This window comes from Bos mutus, chromosome 25 (genome assembly GCF_027580195.1).
Source record: "Bos mutus isolate GX-2022 chromosome 25, NWIPB_WYAK_1.1, whole genome shotgun sequence".
NCBI lineage: Eukaryota > Metazoa > Chordata > Mammalia > Artiodactyla > Bovidae > Bos > Bos mutus.
In genome coordinates, this window is record NC_091641.1 from 21,032,452 (window position 1) to 21,051,672 (window position 19,221).

The 19,221-nt window shown below is 46.9% G+C and overlaps 1 protein-coding gene across 4 annotated transcripts in view; it reads right to left on the bottom strand.

Annotated features, from left to right (window-relative positions):
• The window catches only part of SCNN1B (sodium channel epithelial 1 subunit beta), a 79,017-nt gene extending 68,091 nt beyond the window's left edge, over positions 1-10,926 (bottom strand). For 3 of the 4 annotated variants that reach the window (XM_070363201.1, XM_070363205.1, XM_070363200.1), the window contains exon 1: positions 10,784-10,926. The gene's annotated coding sequence lies outside the window, so the exon portion shown is untranslated. Of the gene's footprint in view, positions 1-294; positions 616-10,783 lie in introns of those variants that run through there. The other variant, XM_070363203.1, reaches the window with a different exon arrangement.
• Between the last annotated feature and the right edge of the window lie 8,295 nt (positions 10,927-19,221).

The following is a 19,221-nucleotide window of genomic DNA, read 5'->3' on the forward strand; positions in this document are numbered from 1 at the left end:
ATGAGTGTCCAAAGAAGAGAATTAAAGCATCTGGGGGATTTTAATACTTAAAACATGGCAGCAAGGCTCTGGGGGACAGGAGCTGTCTCCCCAGATAGCCTGTGGTAAATTAGGACCTCCAAGACCCTCCTTCCACCTGGGAGCACCCAGCATGGGGCAAAAGCATGTCTAACCATTTCACATTCCTCCCAATCTCTAAAACAGCCCTTCCAAAGCTGCCTTCAGGCCCACAGCCTCAGACCCTGAAGGTTCTCTGTGGTCTGTGGTCTCTCTCACAGCCAAACTCCTCCTCACCGTGGCGCAAACCGCTAAGAAAGGACAATAGTGATCCTCCTGGGGTGCAGGGTAGGGCCTTTCAACTGGGGAAATCAATCGAACTCCACACACAGACACAGGTAAGAGCGGAATTTCAGGAATCAGCTTGTTTGGGGAGGTTGTGCTCCAGCTCCGGCTTAAGGGCCTTGATGCAACAGGTGCAGGGGTGGCTCCTGAAGGAGGTGTGCCAGGCTTCTCAGGCTGCAGTCCAGGCCTCGGTTTGGAAATGAGCTCCCAGGCACATCAGGAAAAGCGAGGCTGAGGGCCTCCGATCCTCAAGACTCTCGCCATCAGGAGGCACTGTGGGGGAGGGGAAGTTTGGGCTGAAGCTGGGCTCTGTTGTTATCTCTGTGGGGCCTCTTGGGAAAATCCCGGAACCCCCTGGAGCCCCTTACTGCCCCATCCTTCATCAGCTGGGCTCCTGTTACCTTATCTTGGTCTCCCCAGCTCACTCCCCACAACCACCCAGGGAAGTCCTCCAGATTAAGGTCAGTCCCCTGAATCTTTGCTGCTTTGAGACTATTCCCTTTGTGTGAAAAAAAAAAAAATTCCTCTTTTAAAAACAAAAATGCTAAGACTTTCAGGCTTATTTCAAGTCTATTTTCTTAACAATTACTTAGGATTTACTGTGGGCCAAGCATTGCTCTAAGCACTTGACACCTTTAATCCTAGTAACATCCCTAATGGGATGAGAATTATTATTACCTTCAGTTTACAGATAAGGAAACTGAAGCACAGAGAGGTTAAGCTAACCTGACTGAAGTCACACAGCCAGTAAGTGACAGAGCCAGGATTCAAATCTATGTAGGTAAGGAGGCCACAGGTTTAGAACTGCTTCATCTTTGGCGGCTTCCCACCAGCCAAGATGATTTGTCTGACTATTCTGTAATTTCACACTACGGAAATGCATTAAAACTTTTTTTTTTTTTTTGCAAATACAAAGTGACAGAAAAATACAGATGGTGCTTTTATGAACTCCTTATATATAAACTCACTCCACTTGAGTCTGCTGATTTTAATATTTGATCCAGTGGCCGATTCTAGCTTTCTTATCCTCCTAAACCTGACCTCCTACTTCCTACGTTCAAGAGCTGCAGAGCAAGCACTTTATATGGATAAAGGCTTTAAGTTCTTGCAGGATTTCTGTGAGCCAGGTACTGACAACCCATTTTGCATGTGGGAAAACCGATGCTTTAAAGAAGTACACACACTTGACCAAGTACACACAGTGGAATCAAGGACTAGAACCAAAGCAATCTGATATCAAAGCCCTTGTTTTTTTTTTTTTTTTTAATCATCCCTAAATTTTTTTCACTGTGACAAAATGCACAACATAAAATTTACCATTTTAACCTTTCTTTTGGTAAAGATTAACATCAACATTCAGGTTGAAACATAATTATCTTACAAAGACTGTAAACTGAAATGTCATCACTGACTTGCAAGGTGCCACACCAGTCCCCTTGAAGCCTTTCCTGCCTGTTTCTTACATCAAAGGAGTAATATCCATTCCACAAAATAAAAATTAAAGTAGCCTTGGCTTAGCAGCAATTACATTTTCAATTTTCCCACCCAGCTAATTGTTTCAAAACTAACTTGCTAATATGCTGTTGGGATAGAAAGAAAGTGAAGTCGCTTAGTCCTATCCAACTCTTTGCGACCCCATGGACTATAACCTATCAGGCTCCTCTGACCATGGGATTTTCCAGGCAAGAATGGAGTGGGTTGCCATTTCCTCCTCCAGGGGATCTTCCCGACCCAGGGATCGAACTCAGGTCTCCTGCATTGCAGGCAGACACTTTACTGTCTGAGCCACCAGGGAATAAATTTATTCATAATAGACGCGAGATAAAGGGTCGCCATTTTAACCATTTTTAAGTGTACATTTCAGTGTCATTATGTATTTCCACTATCGTGCAACCATCACCATTTGTCTATCTTCAGAAAAATGTCATCATCCCAACCAGAATGAAACTCTACCCGTTAAACACAAACTCCCCATCCACTCTTCCTCCTCTGCCCCAGGTAACATCTTTTCTACTTTCTCTCTGCACTTGCCTATTTCAGGCACCTCACATAAGTAAAATCATACAATATTTGTTCTTTTGTGATAAAGGCCCTGCCTGAAACAGTTAATTTCATTTTTATTTGAACACATATTATATAATTTGGGTCACAATCAAAGGGGGAATCAGAGAAGGCAATGGCACCCCACTCCAGTACTCTTGCCTGGAAAATCCCATGGACGGAGGGGCCTGGTAGGCTGCAGTCCATGGGGTCGCTAAGAGTCGGACACGACTGAGCGACTTCACTTTCACTTTTCACTTTCATGCATTGGAGAAGGAAATGGCAACCCATTCCAGTGTTCTTGCCTGGAGAATCCTAGGGACGGGGGAGCCTGGTGGGCTGCCATCTATGGGGTCGCACAGAGTCGGACATGACTGAAGTGACTTAGCAGTAGCAGTAGCAAAGGGGGAATTAACCTTATCTCTAGTATCATGCTTGTTTTAAATAAGGAGAAGGAAGATACATGTGGCTGGATTTTATAACACTAGCAACTGTACAAAGGGAAAAAACATCTAATGGGTACTAAATTGTATGCTTCCTATTCATCAGTTTCCTTCCCCAAGTCAATCAGTAGCACCAGCTTCTAGTGTGCCCTCCAAATCCTAATATGTATATACAAATCTACACATATATATGCATATTGAGTCCCTTTTTCTAGTTATCTACTTTATTTTACTTTAAACTTTTTTTTTCATATTGGAGTATTAACTTATATGCAGAGTACATCATGAAAAATGCTGGGCTGGAAGAAGCACAAGCTGGAATCAAGATTGCTGGGAGAAATATCAATAACCTCAGATATGCAGATGACACCACCCTTATGGCAGAAAGTGAAGAGGAACTAAAAAGCCTCTTGATGAAAGTGAAAGAGGAGACTGAAAAGTTGGCTTAAAGCTCAACATTCAGAAAACGAAGATCATGGCATCTGGCCCCATCACTTCATGGGAAATAGATGGGGAAACAGTGGAAACAGTGTCAGACTTTATTTTTGGGGGGCTCCAAAATCACTGCAGATGGTGATTGCAGCCATGAAATTAAAAGACGCTTACTCCTTGGAAGGAAAGTTATGACCAACCTAGATAGCATATTCAAAAGCAGAGACATTACTTTGCCAACAAAGGTCCATCTCGTCAAGGTTATGGTTTTTCCAGTAGTCATGTATGGATGTGAGAGAAAGCTGAGTGCCGAAGAATTGATGCTTTTGAACTGTGGTGTTGGAGAAGACTCTTGAGAGTCCCCTGGACTGCAAGGAGATCCAACCAGTCTATTCTAAAGGAGATCAGTCCTCGGTGTTCTTTGGAAGGAATGATGCTGAAGCTGAAACTCCAGTACTTTGGCCACCTCATGCGAAGAGTTGACTCATTGGAAAAGACTCTGATGCTGGGAGGGACTGGGGGCAGGAGGAGAAGGGGACGACAGAGGATGAGATGGCTAGATGGCATTACCGACTCGATGGACGTGAGTCTGAGTGAACTCCGGGAGTTGGTGATGGACAGGGAGGCCTGGCGTGCTGCAATTCATGGGTCAGACATGACTGAGCAACTGAACTGAACTGACAGCCAATTAACAAATAATGTGATAGTTTCTGATGAACAGTGAAGGGACTCAGACATACATATACATGTATCCATTCTCTTAAACTCCCTTTTTAAAATACATACAAATGCGCACACACACACACACACACACATGTGGTAGAACACTATACGCTGTTCTATACCTTGCATTTTTCTTATAACAAAACATCCAGGAGATGGTTTCACATTTATTCATAAAGAGCTATTGCTGTCTTTTAATTGACTGCATCATATTCTCTTGCATGGCTGTACTGACATGTACAGTACTTAATTCCCCTCTGGTGGCTGTTTAGCTAATTTCCAATCACTTGCTCTCACACAACACTGAGTCTCTTTGTTCTAACAGAATGTGTCCAATGCAACGATATCCACAGGATAAATTTCAAGAGGTGAAGTGGCAGAGACAGAGGTTGTGAGCATCGTAAATATCAACAGTTTTCCTAACTCCCGCCCCACCACCCCTGCAGAGATTGCCCAATATGTGCTCCCACCAAGGAAGTCTGAGAATCCTGGTGTCTCCACCAGCACTGGGTGTTACCCAGCAATCCGGCACGTGGAAAACAGAATCGACGTGGTTTTGTTGTGCACTTTTGTTTTCAGAGTTGGGCATCTTTTCATCTGTTTGAATTCCATTTGTATTTCTTTTGATGTAAACAGCTGAATCATATCCTCTATTCCTTTTTCCTTCCATTTTTCAAACAGGTGGTTGATCTCTAATTTGTAAGAGCTCTCTATGAAATTAACTCTGTCATAAAAGTGGCATATATTTTTATTAGTTGGACATGACTGGGCTTATGTCTTTTTGTGTGTTATGGTCATGTCAGTTCAGTTCAGTCGCTCAGTCATGTCTGACTCTTTGTGATCCCATGGACTGCAGCATGCCAGGCTTCCTGTCCATCACCAGCTCCCCAAGCTTGCTCAAACTCATGTCCATCGAGTCGGGGATGCCATCCAACCATCACAACTTCTGTCGTCCCTTTCCCCTCCTACCTTCAATCTTTCCCAGTATCAGGGTCTTTTCCAAGGAGTCAGTTCTTTGCATCAGGTGGCCAAAGTATTGGAGCTTCAGCTTCAGCATCAGTCCTTCCAATGAATATTCAGGATTGATTTCCTTTAGGATTGACTGGTTTGATCTCCTTGCAGAGGTCATGTAGAAATAATTAATTTTTATGTAGGCCGACTTAGTAACTTTTACCTTCAAGGCAAGGCCCTTGCTTCTACCCATTAGGCTGTCTGGCCTCTCTGCTCTGATCAGCGATTTGAGGAAGACATGTAGAGTGGGTCTGCTTCTCCCTAGGAGGTCCGCTACAAAACACGATTGTCCAACCTGGACTTGGGCCTGGACACATGATCTCAAGGCTCTGAGGGAGAAGAGACAGCCCACGAAGGCCCCCAGGCACAGGCAGTCTGTAATTGAGGGCTTTCATAATGGAGGGGGACAGCTCCTTAGCTGCCTGGGGCATCCTGCCCTGGAGAACAACTCCTCTGAAAGTCAAATCTTGTCCCCAGATTCTCAAGGTGGGCCCCCTGGAGGCTGTGAGACTAGAAGGGAGAGCAAACTCTCAAGAATAAAAACCCCAGGACTTCCCTGGTGGTGGTCCAGCGGTTGAGAATCCACCTTGCAATGCAGGGGATGTGAGTTTGATCCTTGGTCAGGGAACTAAGATCCCACATGCCTCGAGGCAACTAAGGCCTCGAGCCACAACTCCTGAGCCCACACACCACAACTAGAGAGCCCGTGTGCCGGAACGGTGCAATGAGGATCCCGAGTGCTGCAACTAAGACCGAATGCAGTCAAATAAATAAATATAAAAAAATAAAAGCCCCACAAGGCCTCGGCAACTTTCTTATCTGTAAAGAAATGGTTCTTTCCAGCCTCCTGTGCTGAAGGGGATGTGCTGTTGCTTGGTCTTGGTGAGGACAGAATTCTCACCACCTACCCATTCTTCTAGCTGGAGGTGGAGGCAGGTGGCCAAGGAGGATCTCATTTGAAGGTTTTCTCCAGGTCAGTGAATCTGAAATTTCAGCATTCATGAGAACCATCCGAAGAGCTTGTTAAAATACAGGTTGCTGGGCCATCCCTCAGGGTCTCCAATTTAGAAGGTCTAGATTGGGTCTGCGGAGAAGGCAATGGCACCCCACTCTAGTACTTTTGCCTGGAGAATCCCATGGATGGAGGAGCCTGGTAGGCTACAGTCCATGGGGTCACAAAGAGTCGGACATGACTGAGCGACTTCACTTTCATTTTTCACTTTCATGCATTGGAGAAGGAAATGGCAACCCACTCCAGTGTTCTTGCCTGGAGAATCCCAGGGATGGGGGAGCCTAGTGGGCTGCTGTCTATGGGGTCGCACAGAGTCAGACACGACTGACGTGACTTAGCAGCAGCAGCAGCAGATTGGGTCTGAGAATCTGCATTTTGACAAAAGCTCGAGGTGATGTTGATGTTTCTGGCCCAGAGAGATCCACTAGCCCCGGACATTTTCTCCCTGGGGACCCCCATCTCAGGCTGGGCAGTGGTGTGAGTTCTGGTGAGAAGCCTAGAGCAACATATTCCATCACAACAACAGCAGCAACTGCTCTGTGCCAGGGACTGTGCTGAAGGCTGCATGTTCAATCTCATCTCATCCTCACGCCAAGCCCACCCAGTAGGCTTCACTAGTACTACCACAACTTTCCAATGAGACAACAGGAGGCTCAGAGAGGGGACACGGGCTTTAGAATCAGACAGATCTGGGGTCTGATTTCAGTTCTGCCACTGAACCATAGTCTGAGCTCTTGAGCAAGTGGCTTACCTTCCTGAGCCTCTAATTCATCAGTAAATGGTGACCAAAAAACCTGATTCCTGGGGTATTATGAGGATGAGGGGGAGTGGGGATTACAAGGGCACCTGCACACAATAGATGCAGAAAAAATGTACCTCCCCTTTCCTGAGATCCTCATCCTTTTCTGTCTCCCCAGATTCATCTTCCTGCCTCTCCCTATACTCTGAGATACCTTACCTAAAGTAACACTGGACCATTGTCACTTCCTAAACGTGATCTACCTGGTCATGCTCCCAGGGCTTTGGAAAGGCTATTTCCTTTGTGTGGAAATGCTTTTCTCACTCTATTGCTCCAGAGAAACTCCTATTCATACTTCAAAACCCATCTTAGAAGTCCCCTCCTTTTGTCACTTTCCTTGTAATGTTGTCCTCCTCCTGACCTTGGGCAGAAAAAATATCCAGGATTGCAGCATCTTCTTTGAAGAAAGAGCTTAAAGTGTTACTTTCATTCCTTCCTTCCTCTTTCACTTGTGCTCCCCCAACATTTTATATGGAGTACAATTTGGAATACAAATTGCCCTCCTATAGGGGTCAGACAGGTTACACCACCAGCAAGCATGATCATCATCAACACTTAGTGTATTTCATGCACCTGGCCCTGTTGTAAGAGGCTGAGGTTTGCTGATTCATTTAATGCTGAAAATAGTGTTTGAGAGAAGTGCTGCTTATTATCCCTCTTTTCCATACGAGGAAATCGAATTATAGAAGTGCTAAATTGGATTTCCCTGGTGGCAGTGGATAGGAATCTGATTGCCAGTAAAGGGGACACAGGTTTGATTCCTGGTCCAGGAAGATTCCACATGCTGTAGAGGAGCTGAGCTCGTGCTTCACAACTACTAAGCCTGAGCTCTAGAGGCTGCGAGCAGCAACTACTGAAGCCCAAGCGCCTGAAGAGCCTGTGCTCCACAACGAGAGAGGCCACCGCTATAGAAAGCCCATGCACAGCAACTCGAGAGCAGCCCCTTGCTCTCTGCAACTAGAGAAGGTCTGCATAGCAACAAAGATCCAGCACAGCCAAAAAAATAAATAAATAGAGCAGTGCACAAATGTGAAAAAAATATAAAATTTTCAAAAAGATCAAAAAATTGTCCCCCAAAAAAAGTGCTAGATAATTTGCTTTGATCACACAACTAATCCATGCCAGAGCTGGGATGCAGAAGCTGGCTATGGAGTCTGAGTTACTAACTTTTATAGTATGCTGCTCTTTATGCTTAAGGGGTGGGCCAGCTGGGGACTGTGCCACCCTTGAGGGTACCTGCCCCATGCCAGGGGGCAGCCAAAAGTTAGGGCTGGAGTTGTCAGCTTTTCTGATCCTCTCTTCTCAGGAGGATCCCCAAATCCTAATCTCCCAGCTTTTAAAATCTTGGGAGTAAGTTAGAATTTCAAAAGGAGCATGGGCCTCACAAAAGCTGCGCACAGGTCTGCTTTGCGCGGACCGTGGCTCAGTTTGTTTCTGTATCTTAGCTCAGGGCCAGGTGCACAGTAGGTCCTTTGTAGGTGACATGATACTTCCGGACCCCACTGTGAGTTGGGCGTGGCTCCCATTAGCTGAGGTCTCACCCTCCGTCTCACTCAGCGCTGGGATTCTCTGCCCTGCACTGGGATGTGGATGAGGTCCCAAATGGTGGCCCTGAGTGTCACCCCCTCCCTGGGGCCATTGCTGGGTCTTCTCTGTCCAAGATAAGACTTCCTGCTTTCTGAGTGCTGACAACGTACTAAGTGCTTGGTTTTGTCATCCCACTGACCCACTCAACAGTTCTGGGAGGCTGCCCTTGTTACATCATCCCATGTTACAGATGTGAAACTGCGGCTCAGACACTGGAAGGGAATTATTGCCCAAGCTGGGAAGTGGTGGAGCTGGGACTGTAATGCAAAGAGCTGGGATTCCAGCTTCCCCCAGCCAGCTGTCATCAGAGCTTCCACCAAACTTTTGACAGTCCCGGCCCACAGTCTAGACTAAGGACACTCCCAAGGCACAGCCTGGACCTGGAAAGTCTGTGGTACACAAGGAGGACCCTAGACACTCTAGTCTGTCAGACATGGTTCCTAAGTCCTTCCATTTCCTACTGGACGGTGGGGATGGCATTGCGAGTATGTCTAGAGGAAACTCCTAGACACGGTCTCTTATGGGAATTCTGCCCACTGGGGCCTGGACATCAGGGCTTGTGGCCTGGCTCAATCCCAGGCCTTTCAGCTCAGCAACAACCACAGATAGGGGGTTCAGGGTTTGTCTTTGTCTACAGACAGAAGGACAGAGATGTGTATACGTGCACCTGTGCGTGGCTGTGTGCCTTGTGTATGTGTGCATGGCACATGCGTGTGCAATGGGGAACAGAGAACTTGTCCCCCAAATTCAGATCCTTCAAGTTATTGTAGGGCAAAGAACAAAGAAATCTTATTTCACCCAGAAATGTTAATTTATACAAGAGGTTGAAATATAAAACAGTCATCTGATTTTACAACTTAAATACTCAGCAATAGGCATATCCATGGGCTTTCCTGTGGCTCACAGGGTAAAGAATCCGCCTGCAATGCAGGAGACCTGGGTTTGATCCCTGGGCTGGGAAGATCCTTTGGAGAAGGGAATGGCTACCCACTCCAGTATTCTTGCCTGGAGAATTCCATGGACAGAGGAGCCTGGTGGGCTACAGTCCAGGGGATTGCAAAGAGGTGGATGCCACTGGGGGACTAACACCACTATCACCTGGCAAATCCATGGTGGAAAACAAGGCAGCAGTTAAAATAAATAAGCTGGCTTTATACGCAGCCACTTGGATAACTTTCAAAGCAACTATAACTGAGTGGAGAGGGGTGGCAAGTTGCAGAAGGATGCTGGATGTACTGTACCATTTCTAGGAAACATCCACCCACGTTACTATGCAGCTTACATACTTTCTATGGATACACATCTATGTGACTGCACGGGTGTAAGAAAGACCTAGAAGGAACACCCCAAATTATGAAGGCGGTAACCTTTGGAGGGGGGAGGGCAGGGATTACAGACAAAGGAGATCGGATGAGTGTATATTTCTCCTTGGATTGCACAGTTCAGTGGGCAGGCAGGTGGGGTCATTGGTCATGCAGGGGATGCTTAGGTTCAGGGAACTAGTCACACAAGCCTCCCGCGTGGACTGAGGACTGAGCTGTCGGGGTCAATCCATTGCTTTGGTTGTTCTGCCCTCACTCCAGTGGAGATGGGCAGATGTCTGTGTGTGGGGGGTGGGGGGGGGCGGGGGTGGATCGGGCGTGGTTGGAGGAGCTGTCCCGCCCCCTGTGGATGGAGAAGCTCTGTGGCTTCCTCCCTAAACCTCCCCCGGCCTCAGTTTCTCCCTCCAGACTAGACGACAAGGTCCCGCTTCAGCGGCACACATTCTGCCCCCAACCCCGCCCCCCACCCCTGCCCAGCCCACCCAAGTGTTGGCTTAACGCTTCTCTGGGGAACAGAGACCAGGGCCTTCGGAGCTGGCCTCCCCCGCGCTGGGCAGTCTCAAGGGGAACACTCATTGAAGACACGCCTGTTCCCCAGAGGGAGGCTGGTCGAGGAGGCTAAGGTGAGCGAGCTCTGCGGTCAGACTCCTCGGGTCCAAATCTGGGCTCAGCAACTTGTCCCAAGGACCCAGGGAAGCTGCTCCGGCCTCTGGCCCTCAGTTTTCCCCTTTGTTAAATGGAAACACCAAGAAGACACCCTAATTTCAGCCACGCGTTGTGCGTCCAGGCGCCTAGCTCTCAGGTGTCGCTGTTGTCACCCTCCCAGAGGACCTCGCATCCCGCCCCTTCGGTGCCGAGGACGCCGCCGCCCTCTCGGCCGCCCCCGACGGCGCACTCATCCGACACCTCGGCTCGCGTCCAGGGGTCTTCCCCTCTCCATCCTCCGCGGCGGTCGCCCTGCGCCCGAGGCCGGGTCCCAGCAGTGCCGCCGGGGCGAGCGCCGAGCGCCCTCGGGTGGGAAACGGCTGGGCGGGCGGCGGGGAAAGCGCGGAGCCCGGCGTCGGGGTCATACCTGCTTCCCGCGGCGGCTCGGGATGCGTGCGGCGGCGGCGGCGGCGGCTGGCGGCGGCGGGCGGGCGGCTCTGGCGGCGGCGCCGCGAGCGCGCGGAGACACAGACGGGGAGGGAGCCGGCAGCGGGGCGGGGAAGCCCGGGAGCGTGGCGGGCGGGGCTTGGCGAGGCCGTTGGTCGGGCCACCGCACCGCCCGGCTCCCCGCGGCCCTTCTTTCTCCCTCTGCCCCCAAACGAGCTCCGGCCTCGCGCGCTCCCTTGTTCCCGTGTCCACATCCATGTCTCCCCAGCTCATCCACCCAGACCCTTGCGCACACACCCCCGCATTTCTCCTCCCACATCCAGACGCGTGGCACAGATCCGTACACACAGACCCCGTCATCCGTCATCCTCGTGTTCCCAGACAGACCACTGTCCCAGCAGCACACACATGCCCTGCACAGAGCCCCAGCCTGCCCCGCGGCGCACCTGGACTCAGGGCGCACACCTGTCCAATCCTGCCCATCGCATCCCTAACCCGCCGCAGGCACAGAGTGTCCTCGGGGCGATGTGAGGACTTCCAGGAGTTTGCATAGGAACCGGCTTCTGCAACTCATTTCCCTGCCCCTCACCGGAGCTCTGAACTCCCTCTCCCGCACCTTTTGCTTTCTCAGTGATCTTCTGCTTCCTGTCCTTGGCCACCTGCTCCAAGGTCACTCTCAGATCCCTGTCAGCCCATGAGGGCCCCATTTGTTTGGACCTCTGGCTTCCTCCCAGTGACACCCACTACATCTGTGCTGCAGCCTCAGCAGCTGCTAGGCTCCTTTCTCTAATCCTCACTTCCTTCCCTCTTCCCATCTGGTCGAAGTTGCAAGGACTATCATTTCATGTATCCATTTCACGTGTGCATGGTAAACCCCAAATGTCAGCCCTTCTCTATCCGGCGATGCTTGAGTGCTGTTGCTCAGTGGTGTCCAACTCTGCGATCCCATGGACTGTAGTCCTTCAGGCTCCTCTGTATGGAATTCTCCAGGCAAGAATACTGGACTGGGTTGCTATTTCCTTCTCTAGGGGATCTTCCTGATCAAACCCACATCTTCTGCATTGGCAGACGGATTCTTTACCACAGAGCCACCATTTAGAGCCAATTTCTTTTCTCATGCTGCTGTAACAAATGAGCACAGGAGAGCTACCTTAATACGTCCAAATGTATTATCTTAGCGTTCTGGAGGTCAGAAGTCCGACACCACTAAAATCAAGAAGTGGTATGACTGTGTTCCTTCTGAAGGAACTAGGGGAGAATCTATTTTCTTGCCCTTTCTAGCTTCTGAATACTGTCTTTCTTGTCGTGTGGGCCCTTTCTCTATCTTAAAAGCCAGCAGTACCAGGCCAAGTCTTCTGTATACGCCACATCTGTAGTTCTCTCTCTTCTCTACCTCCCTCTTCCACTTATGAGGACTCTTGTGATTATGTTCGGTTTACCTGGATGGATTGTTGTTATTGTTGTTTAGTTGCTATGTCGGATCCGACTCTTTTGAGACCCCATGGACTGTAGCCTACCAGGTTTCTCTGTCTATGAAATTTCCCAGGCAAGAATGCTGGAGTAGGTTGCCATTTCCTTCTCCAGTGGATCTTCCCAACCCAGGCAGCAAACCCACATCTCCTGCATTGGCAGGTGGATTCTCTACCACTGAGCCACCATGGAAGCCCATCTGGATGGACCATCCAGGATAATGTCTCCATTTCTAATTCTAGCCAATCACAATTCTATCTGTAATCTTACTTACCCTTTGTCACATAATTTAACATATCACCAGGTACTAGGAATGAGGACTGAGACATCTTCTGTTATTCTGCCTACCACAGAGACGAGCCTTACTGGAGAAAATTAGTCATCTGAGAAGATTTTTGAGGTTATAAACTTATGAATATCTACAAGTAGAAAGAGGCTTATCATTGTTAGTATTTGCAGCAGAGACATAATAAAATGTGGAATGTTTGGGGACCTCCCCAGTGGCACAGTGGATAAGAATCTGCCTGCCAGTGCAGGGGACATAGGTTCCATCTCTGGTCCAGGAAGATTCCACATACCAAGGAGCAACTGAGACACAACTACTGAGCCTGTGTGTTGCAACTGCTGAAGCCTGGTCGCCTAGAGCCTGTGCTCGACAGTAACAGAAGCCACTAAGATAAGAAGCCCTGGCACTGCAACAAAGAGTAGCCCTTGCTCATTGCAACTAGAGAAAGTTCACACAAAAGCAATGAAAACTCAGTGTGACCATAAATAAAAAGAAAATGTGGAATGTTTGTTTATGTGATGGAATACTATACAGCACCGAACAAGAACTTATTCCGTCTATGCATATGAAGGTTCAAAATCATGAGTGAAGGGATTTCCCTGCTGGTCCTGTGGTCAAGAATCCACCTTGCAATGCAAGTGATGTGGGTTTGATCCCTTGTCGAGGAACTAAGATCCCACATGCCAAGGAACAACTAAGTCTGAGTTACAACTAGAGAGTCAGCATGCTGCAAAAGAAGTCCTGCATGACTTAACCAAGATCTGACACAAACACGTAAGAAAAAATCATGAGTGAAAAAAGCAAGAGGACTGACATAATAATGAGAGCAAACGCTTTTATAATGCTCACTCTGTGCCAGATGCTGTTTCTAGGGACTTGTATAGTATATTGACACTCAGAGCAATCCCATGGGATAAGTACAAGTATTATTACTATTTTACAGATGAGAAAAGTATGGTACAGGCAGTTGAATAACTTGTCCAAGGTCACAACTAGGAAGCATCAGTCAAGAATCCTGAGTCAGTCTTAATCCAGAGCCTGTGCACTTCACTGTAGCAGATCAATTTGTACAGTATGAATTACTTCAAGTAAAAATTTTAGAGCACACAAAACAATATATACATATATATTTAGAGGACATAAAACTCAGTTCAGTTCAGTCGCTCAGTCGTGTCCGACTCTTTGCAAACCCTTGAATCGCAGTACGCCAGGCCTCCCTGTCCATCACCAACTCCCGGAGTTCACTCAGACTCACGTCCGTCGAGTCAGTGATGCCATCCAGCCATCTCATCCTCTGTCATCCCCTTCTCCTCCTGCCCCCAATCCCTCCCAGCATCAGAGTCTTTTCCAATGAGTCAACTCTTCGCATGAGGTGGCCAAAGTACTGGAGTTTCAGCTTTAGCATCATTCCTTCCAAAGAAATCCCAGGGCTGATCTTCAGAATGGACTGGTTGGATCTCCTTGCAGTACAAGGGACTCTCAAGAGTCTTCTCCAACACCACAGTTCAAAAACATCAATTCTTCGGCACTCAGCCTTCTTCACAGTCCAACTCTCACATCCATACATGACCACAGGAAAAACCATAGCCTTGAATAGACAAACCTTTGTTGGCAAAGTAATGTCTCTGCTTTTCAATATGCTGTCTAGGTTGGTCATAACTTTCCTTCCAAGGAGTAAGCGTCTTTTAATTTCGTGGCTGCAGTCACCATCTGCAGTGATTTTGGAGCCCCAAAAAATTAAGTCTGACACTGTTTCCACTGTTTCCCCATCTATTTCCCATGAAGTGATGGGACCGGATGCCATGATCTTTGTTTTCTGAATGTTGAGCTTTAAGCCAACTTTTCAGTCTCCTCTTTCACTTTCATCAAGAGGCTTATTAGTTCCTCTTCACTTTCTTCCATAAGGGTGGTGTCATCTGCATATCTGAGGTTATTGATACTTCTCCTGGCAATCTTGATTCCAGCTTGTGTTTCTTCCAGCCCAGTGTTTCTCATGATGTACTCTGCATATAAGTTAAATAAGCAGGGTAACAATATACAGTCTTGACGTACTCCTTTTCCTGTTTGGAACCAGTCTGTTGTTCCATGTCCAGTTCTAACTGTTGCTTCCTGACCTGCATACAGATTTCTCAAGAGGCAGGTCAGGTGGTCTGGTATTCCCATCTCTTTCAGAATTTTCCACAGTTTATTTTGATTCACACAGTCAAAGGCTTTGGCATAGTCAATAAAGCAGAAATGGATGTTTTTCTGGAACTCTCTTGCTTTTTCCATGATCCAGCAGATGTTGGCAATTTGATCTCTGGTTCCTCTGCCTTTTCTAAAACCAGCTTGAACATCAGGAAGTTCACGGTTCATGTATTGCTGAAGCCTGGCTTGGAGAATTTTGAGCATTACTTTACTAGCATGTGAGATGAGTGCAATTGTGCGGTAGTTTGAGCATTCTTTGGCATTGCCTTTCTTTGGGATTGGAATGAAAACTGACCTTTTCCAGTCCTGTGGCCACTGCTGAGTTTTCCAAATTTGCTGGCATATTGAGTGCAGCACTTTCACAGCATCATCTTTCAGGATTTGAAATAGCTCAACTGGAATTCCATCACCTCCACTAACTTTGTTCATAGTAACACTTCCTAAGGCCCACTTGACTTTACATTCCAGGATGTCTGGCTCTAGGTCAGTGATACCACCATCATGGTTATCTGAGTCATGAAGATCTTTTTTGTACAGTTCTTCTGTATATTCTTGCCACCTCTTCTTGATATCTTCTGCTTCTGTTAGGTCCATACCATTTCTGTCCTTTATCGAGCCCATCTTTGCATGAAATGTTCCCTTGGTATCTCTACAAATCACTTTGCTGGACACCTGAAATGAGCATAATATTATAAACCAACTATACTTCAATTTACTTCAAGTGTGCATCACCGTCTGGTCAAATCTTTGGTTTTCTCAGTAGTCATGTACACATGTGAGAGTTGGACCATAAAGAAAGCTGAGCACTGAAGAATTGATGCTTTTGAACTGTGCTGTTGGAGAAGGCTCTTGAGAGTCCCTTGGACTGCAAGGATATCAAACCAGTCAATCCTAAAGGAAATCAATCCTGAATATTCATTGGAAGGACTGATGCTGACTTTGAAGCTCCAATACTCTAGCCACCTGATGCGAAGAACTGACTCATTGGAAAAGACCCTGATGCTGGGAAAGATTGAAGGCAGGAGGAGAAAGGAATGACAGAGGATGATGGATGGCATCACTGAGTCGATGCACGTGAGTTTGAGTAGGCTTTGGGAGTTGGTGATTGACAAGGAAGCCTGGCAAGCTCCAGTCCATGGGGTCACAAAGAGTCAGACACGACTGAGCAACTGAACTGAACTGATACTTCAATTAAAATTAAAAAAGGATAGGTGAATTCATAATCTGCTTCTAAACTCAATCTGTTGCATTATGTTGTTTAGTTGAAATAAATAAAGGAAGGAAATTCAGCCTCTTGTAATTTTACTAACCATTGCTTTTCTCAGGGGTTTCCCTGATAGGTCTGTTGGTAAAGAATTCGCCTGCAATGTAGGAGACCCCAGGTTGATTCCTGGGTCAGAAAGATCCACTGGAGAAGGGATAGGCTATCCATTCCAGTATTCCTGGGCTTCCTTTGTGGTTCAGTTGGTAAAGAATCTGCCTGCAATGTAGGAGACCTGGGTTTGATCTCTGGGTTGAGAAGATCCCTTGGAGAAGAGAAAGACTACTACCCACTCCGGTATTCTGGCCTGGAGAATTCCATGGACTATATAGGCCATGGGGTCGCAAAGAGTCAGACATGACTGAGCGACTTTCAGTTTCATTGCTTTTCTCAGGGCAAATGTCAATATGGTGAAAAGGCAAATAACATCTTAATATTATTATTTATGACAACAATTTTGACTTCACGTTCTTCTTGAAAGGATCTTTGGGACACACTCCTACTCCCCACCCCAACCTCCCCCGAAGTCTGTAAATCACACTTTGAAAACCACTGCCCTATTATATATAGTTGTGATCATTAAAATTGTTGATACAAAAACAGCAATTTATATTGTTCCAGCGAATACATGTTATTTTGGAAGGTTTTCTGTTTGGTTCACACTCTGTTTTCCTGGCCCGGCCCAGGAAAACATCATTCGGTGTGTCTCTGCTGGGACTGTGTTGCTGTGGGCAGCTTTGCACAAATGTTATGTCTTTCTTTATGTCATGATTTCCCATGTGGGGGAGGTGGCATTTGAGGGGTGCATAAGAACTATGAACTCGGTGATATTAGGCTGACAAATTTTGAAGTATGTATTTTAAACAGTTGTGAATACGGACAGCGGTGTTCTTAGAGTTGATTGAAGGACATAAGAGTCTGTGTGGACTTTTTGCCAGGTGTTTAGAACTCTGGATCACTTGGGGAAAAAACAAAAATCTTTTCTACGTAAAGATATTTGGGTGAGTTATGGCACAGCTGGACAAATTTAGGCCTGGATAGATTCATGACTGGTTTGAAAGGTAAGTACCCCCTAAATATTCTATTCTATATTATTGTGGAAGAATAGTCCTCCTGCTTTCTTTAGTCAAGGTAGTGGAATTCTAGGAGATGATAAATATAAAAAGGGATCCAAGATCAGCCAAGCCAGCCCTGGGGATCAGCAGGGTGTTAAATGCTGTTCTTTGTAATGACTATTTTAAAAATACATTGCATAAAAGATAAGGTGACTATTTTTTTTTCCCTAAGGAAAGGGGGTCACTGAGCACCCATTCATTCTACTTTAGGTAAGTGCACATGATTTAGTTCTTGGGTCAGCATCCCTTTCTTACCCCTCGTCCATATTTTGATCCTGGTGATGCTGATTTCAGGTATCACCACCCCATCCATGTTGATGCTGCCCTGGCCTAGAAATCACACATTGTATTCCTCGTGGGATATTGATTGGTTCAAAGGAGGGAACCAGACCCAACTCAAGTTAACCATAGTCAATGAAACTTTACACAGGGACTTTATCTTTGAGCTCTAAAGGAGTCCCACCTGCTTCGGAGTTGTTCAGATACGGAGTTGCTCAGATATGGAGTTGTTCAGATTTGGAGTTGCTCAGATATGGAGTTGTTCAGATTTGGAGTTGCTCAGATATGGAGTTGTTCAGATACGGAGTTGCTCAGATCTGGAGTTGCTCAGATATGCTGTTGTTCAGATCTGGAGTTGCTCAGATATGGAGTTACATCTGGGAAGACACTGCCTGAGAATGAATCCCATCCGGAAAGATGACAGAGAGGATACAAGTTCTGGTCTCATGCTCTGACCCACATCAAGCTGTACCTGTCCTACCCCTGGACACGTCAGGCGCATGAAGCTATACGTTTCATTTTTGCTAAACCATCTTGGGTTGGGGTGTCTGTTGCTTACAATCAAACACTCCTAAGTGATTCTGGTGAAAATTTTATCCAAACTACAAAAGAAGGAAGTCAGGAGGGACAGCTGCAGAATCTTGACATCTGAAATATCAGGTCCCAAACTAAGAAGATTAACTCCCACAAGCACAGATGTAAAGTCCTACAGTTGGGTCTTTCAGACAAATTCTGGCTTGGGACCTGTGCCATCCTCTGAGACAGAGAGCCTCTTAGAGATGCAGTGCCACCCACAGATCTGGAAGACCTGGGAGGTGCTGATCTCTGGCGTGGTTGGCAGAATCCTTGTGTGCTATGCTTAGTCGCTCAGTCATGTCGGACTCTTTGCAAACCCATGGACTGTAGCCAGCCAGACTCCTCTGTCCATGGGGATTCTCCAGGAAAGAGTACTGGAGTGGGTTGCCATGCCCTCCTCCAGGGGATCTTCCCCACCCAGGGTTCAAACCCAGGTCTCCCACATTGCAGGCGGACTCTTTACCATCTGAGCCAGCAGGCAGAATCTTTACCTGAGTCCTTTGCTTATGGTGGGTCCTGGATCTTCAGTCTCATTCTCTCAGGCCATAGCAAGCAAGCTTGGACGTTCCTCTGCCTCTGACCATATCACAGCAGTTCATACCATGCACGACCTTTCTGTTATTCCACTTTCTCTCCCTAGTAGTACCCTTTGGCTCTTCCTTCCCCCAATTACTACTAATCATATTGAATTGTGATACTATTTGCCAGGCACCTTGCTAAGTCTCCTTTATCCTCCCAAATAATCTTATGAGGTAGGTTCTAGCTTTGTTCCCATTTTACAGGTAGAGAAACAGACTTGCAGATGTCAAGGAACTTGGCCCAAATAGCAGCAAAGCCAGGTCTCTCTGGAACCAAAGTCCATGTTCTTAAGAGTTTTCCTAAACTGCAGATTTGTAAAAAGTGGAGGGTGTGTATGGGAGGGAGTGGGGATGGAGGAGATCCAGTTTTCAAACATGTTTTGTAAGATCATGTGGTATTTAAAAAAATTTTTTTAACCAGTGTTTAAAAGTGAGAAAATAGCTCATAAAAATCAACTTCCTGATTCTCTGGAAAATAAGCAGTCAGGAGGTCTGGCAACAAGAATGCTTTCATTCCTGCTTGGTCCGAGTCACCTGGAGCTGAGTGGCAGCTGAATGGGTCCTGATTTCCTGTGATTCCTCATTTCCAAGTTATGCAGGGTCCCCATGCCCAGCTTGCCTGCGCATTGATGACCAATAGATGTTTGAGTATGGAGCCTCTGCTCT